This window comes from Phocoena sinus, chromosome 3 (genome assembly GCF_008692025.1).
Source record: "Phocoena sinus isolate mPhoSin1 chromosome 3, mPhoSin1.pri, whole genome shotgun sequence".
NCBI classification, from domain to species: domain Eukaryota; kingdom Metazoa; phylum Chordata; class Mammalia; order Artiodactyla; family Phocoenidae; genus Phocoena; species Phocoena sinus.
This window is the reverse complement of record NC_045765.1, coordinates 16,197,384-16,203,099: the sequence shown is the minus strand read 5'-3', so window position 1 is coordinate 16,203,099 and position 5,716 is coordinate 16,197,384.

Below are 5,716 nucleotides of genomic sequence, written 5' to 3'. Positions count from 1 at the left end.
GGACACAGCCCTCATCCAGCTTCTTCATGGCTGCATGCCTCTGTTCCTACCCAGCTCCAGCCAAAGTCTTCACACACCTGAGCAAGGTGTGAGCAATCAGCCAGGCCCACATGTGAGGTCCAAGAGGAGGCTGACCAGGGCCACACCCAGGAAGGCAGAGGCTGGTCTCATCACAGAAGGGCAGGGGTACATGGGAGAGCAGAGCACATTGGTTGAGTGCTCTGGGCACCTGAGATTTGGTAAGATATTAAATATTTACAAAGCAAGTGTCCCAGAAGTCTTATGTTCATCTTTCTATCCAGAGTGCAGGCTCCCTCATGCACACAGAGTATGTTCATCACCCTGCCTTATCAGAATGACAGGCAGAAGGGTGAGAGGAGAAGAATAAACCAAACTGCAGCATCTCTAGAAAGGATAGCCATACAAACCCTGGTGTCTGGATATAGAATCCAGGGTGTGACCAAAGCCAGGGCAAAGGGAAGGTCGTCATCTTAAAAACTTAGACCTATCAATATCAAAGAGTTTTAAATATTCAAACATCTAATTTGGAAAATGGAAAACATGAGCTGAGAGTAGGCACACAAAGGAAACTAAAAAAGATAAAAGCAGAAATCTATAGCCAAACATCAGAAAACACTAAAACTAGCATTTTAGAAATATAGATTTTGAAAAAAAATCAAGAAGTAGGAAAATAAATCATGAATATAATCAAGATATAATGTGAGGGGACTTCCCTGGTGGTGCAGTTGTTAAGAATACGCCTGCCAATGCAGGGGACACGGGTTCGATCCCTGGTCTGGGAAGATCCCACATGCCGCAGAGCAACTAAGCCCGTGTGCCACAACTACTGAGCCTGCGCTCTAGAGCCTGCGAGCCACAACTACTGAGGCCCGCGCACCTACAGCCCGTGCTCCACAACAAGAGAAGCCACTGCAGTGAGAAGCCTGCACACCTCAACGAAGACCCAATGCAGCCACACACAAAAAGAGAGATAATGTAAGACCAAAAATACACAAAACAAGAAACGACAATTAAGCGCAGAAAATTTAAGAAATCATAAGAGATACTGTACACCTCTATATAAATAAATTCAAAATGAAAAGTATCACTTTTTAGGAAATAACTAATTTACCAAAACTAACCTCAGTAGAGACAGAAGACTAGAGACCAGTTTCCATAGAAGAAATGGGGAAATTTAAGAAAAAATTCTCCATCCTAGTAAAAGTCCTTAGCTGAGATGGCCTCCTTGGGAAACATATCAGGCCTTCAACCACAGGATTGTCCCAATGCTATCCATGCTGTTCCAGACACAGACAAGGGAGCAGAGTGTTGTGAAGACAAAAACCGATCACACAGAAAACAATTAAGACAATCCAACTTGTCAATTTAAAAAAAATCCCGATGAAAGATTAACAAACAATTCAACATTATTTTTTAAATAGTACATTATAATCATGTAGGATTTATTCCAGTAATGCAAAGATGATTAAGTATTAGAAAACCCATAGATATAATGCACCATACTAATTGCTTTTCTAAGGAGAATAAAATTAATGAAAAGGTGCTTAACAAATTCAAAACCCATTTCCAACTTTTAAAAAAGGAATCAATGGATAATAAGATATATATACCTCAGCCTAAAAGTTAGCACTTTCCTTAGTGAGGAAACATTGAGTGCCTTTCTGCTGAAGTTAGGGTCACAGAAATGTTGCTCCTCTATCCCCTGCTGCTTAATTAACACCGTATTGGAAGATTGGCCACCACAGCGGCACAAGAGGATCAACCAGGGAAATGGAAAAGAGCCTTTTAAACTACCTCCTATTATAAAAAGAGAGCATATCTGGAACACCCAAGAGAAAACTATGAAACTACCACAAATAGTAAGAAAATTCGGTAAAGTCATTAGATAAAACAAGACAAAACCAGTCTATATTCCAGTTAGAAGTTACATAATGGAAGACAAGACTCCAATTATAATAACGAAAGAGATAAGATACCTATGACCTTAACAAGAAATGTGAACATAGATATGAGGAAATCTTTAAAATACTCCTGGGGAACAACAAAAGAAACCAAAACAAAACATCACACATACATACAAAAGAAAAAGTAGATTTGGATGAATGATAAGGCAGCCTATATTCTTGAACAGATCAACTCAAAATGTGTGTGTGTGTATTTTTTTTTCTGGAGCTAGATAAATTGATTTCAGAGTTTGTATCAAAACACAAAAAAGTGAGAAAACCCAGGAATAAAACTAAATATGAAGGCCATGGTGGGGACTAACCCAGCAGAAATTAAAATATCCCATAAAGATGCTGCAATTATAACATGTTGTAAAGACTTGACAGTTTGTGTCTGTGCATACACACCAGTGGATAAAACACTCAGAACTGGGCCCAAGTACATGTTGGAAAATCAGTGTATGGGAAATGTGTCACTTTAAATCACTGAAGGTATTTAAGTTTTCAAAAGTGCAATTCGGCATGGCCATAAAAAGTTGGTCCCAGAAACAGTATACATCCTGACCAAGTAGACTTTATTCCAGGAATTTTGGAATGATTGAACACTACAATTCTTTTAATAGTCAAAACATAACCACATTCATTCCATGCAACAGTCACAAGATATTTGTTGAACACTGCTGTGTGCCAAGCACTGTCAGGACCTTGGAGTGACAAGAGGCACCTTGGCGTGAAGCTGAGATGAAGCTGCACTTGGGGCCAGAGCAATGCATTCCCATCATTGTGATCTGTGATGTTTGCAACACTTGAGTATTTTAACAGCAATTGGTTAAGACAAACTTTAACTGCATTTGGTGTCTTTCCCTGACTCTCCTTCATTCTCATCCAGGGCCACTGGGGATCTAGTTAAGGGAGAGTCAGTGTGTGATACATCTTCCCACATTGCACTTATTTACATGGTATACATCCTTCTGTGAAAAGGTGAGTAACTGCTAGCCATTTGGGTGCAGCAATGCTGCCAGGAACACTCAGGTCCTGTACTGTGCGGCACAGAGGCACAAGGTCGTCTGCAAGCGAGAGTTTAGTTCTTACCGCACAGGTCAAGATGGAAGCTCTCTGCTCTCAGGAATATAGCTGATAATGCAGCATGTGCAGTAGTAAACATACCAAACATCTCCTGTTTGAATGGAATTTCAGAAAATACAACTTACAAATCCCTGTGTCAGTTGGCCAGAAAACTTAAAGTACACAATGGCAAAGGGGCCATTGAAGCTGAGTGCTTCATGCATCCCAGATGACCTGCATGCCTTAGTTCCTCTTCCTGGTCTGCCTTGGCAAAGGTTTGTTGGTTCCTGGTGAAAAAACAACACACTATGGCTGCAGATGCAGCCAAACTGCCTGGAAAGGTAAGTGCTCCAATGATACAACTCCTACACACATGTCAGTGCATCAGTGACCACCACTCAGTAGTACAAAGTGGCAACTTAAAATGCATCTTGAATTGCTCTTGTGGAGGCCTTAATATCAAATTAATTTGTACATTTTTTCAGTATTCTTGATCATATTAAAATGCAAATAATGACAGGCAGGGAGTAACCTAGTCAAACAATAATCAAGAGAAAAAGAAGCCAAAAATGCAAACCAGAAAAAAAAAGAAAAGACTTCAGAGACAAAACTTCTCTTATTACATCCAAATGCAAACTAAAGACTCTGGTAGTCAAAATCATGAAGGAAATAAGGATAACAGTCATGAGAACCAGTTGAGAGAGAATGGAAATGACAACAGAAAAGTCGAAGCAGTTTATGAGAACAAGGACATTCTAATCATGAGCTGAAACAGCAGAAGTGAAAGTGACAACACATAGTGAGAGGGCCAGAAGGGTGGGCACAGCAGGTTGTTTTGATGAATTTGTTGATCTTGGTAAGTCCCATGTTCTTCCACTGTGAGTGCAGTTCATCAACACTGCTAATGTGAAAGAATTTGTTTTTCAGGCATGATCACAATAATATTTACAGAGAATCAAAGAGAACACACATTTAGAAGGTTCAACCAATGTTTAAACAAGGTATTAGGTGGTCAAACTTTTATGATGTCTTGGTAAGTTCTCCAAGACTAAAGTTTCCACTTACTGTTTTGTTTTAAACTTTTTTTCTTTTTTTATTGTGGTAAATACACATAACATAAAATTTAGCATTTAGACCATTTAAAAGCGTACAGTTATTTCAGTGGCATTAAGTTCAGTTTACATTGTTGTACAACCATCACCACTACTCATCACCAGAACTTTTTCACCTTCCCAAACTGAAACTCTTTGCCCATTAAACAATAACTCTTATTCCCTCCTTCCCTAGTCCCTGGAACCCACCATTCCACTTTCTGTCTCTATGAATTTGCTACTCCAAGAAACTCATATAAGCGGAATGACACAGTATTTGTCATTTTGTGTCTGACATTTCACTTAGCATAATGTTTTCAGGGTTCTTCCATGTTGTAATCTGTACCAGAATTTAATTCCTTTTAAGAGTGAATAATATTCCATCAGATGTGTACACTACATTTTGTTTGTCCATTCATCTGTCATTGGGCATTTGCGTTGTTTCTACCTTTTGGCTAATGTGAATAATGCTGCTATGCACATTTGTGTACAAATATCTGAGTCCTGCTTTCAATTCTTTTGTGTATATACCCAGAAGTAGAATTGCTGGATCATATGGTAATTCTATATTTAATTTTTTGAGGAACTTCCATACTGTTTTCACAGCAGGTGCACCATTTTACATTCTCAGCAGCAATGTACAAGAGGTCCAACTTCTCCACAACTTCGAAAACACTTGTTTTCTGATTTTTTATAATAGCCATTCTAATGTATGTGTAGTCTTGTGTTTGGATTTACGTTTCCCTAATTATTAGTGATGTTAAACATCTCTTCATGTGTTTATTGGCCATTTCTTTGGAGAAATGTTTATTCAAACCCCTTGCCCATTTTTTATTTGGTTGCTTTCTGTTGTTGTAGAGTTTTAGGCATTGTTTATATATTCTGAATATTAATCCTTTATGTGATTTGCAAATATTTTTTCCAATTCTGTGGTTTGCCTCTTTACTCATTTTTAGATTTTTTATTGTGGCAAAATATACATAACATAAAGCTTACCATCTTAACCATTTTTAGTGTACATTTCAGTGGTATGAAATACATTCATATTGTGTGCAGCCATCACCAACATCCATATCTTTTCATCTTGTAAAACTAAGACTGTATTTATTAATGACTCTCCACTTCCCTTCCTCCAATCCTGCAATCCTCATTCTACTTTCTGTCTCTGAATTTGACTGCTATAGGATCATATAAGTGGAATCGTACAGCATTTGCTCTTGGAATCATACAGTATTTGTTCTTTCGTGACCAGCTTCTTCCACTGAGCATGTCCTCAAGATTCATCCATGTTGTAGCATATGTCAGAATTTCCTTCCTTTATTGAGCTGAAACTATTCCATTGCCAACACTTATGTTCTGCTTTTTGATAGCAAACATCCTAATGGGTGCGAGGTGATATCTCATTGCTTTTGATTTGCATTTCTCTAATGAGCATCTTTTCATGTACTCGTTGGCCATTGGTATACCATCTTTAGAGAAATGTCTGTTTAACTCTTTGCTGATTTTTAAAATCAGGTTGTTTCTTTTTGTTGAGTTATAAGAGTTCTTTGTATACTCTGGGTATTAACTCATCACATGTATGATTTGCAAATATTT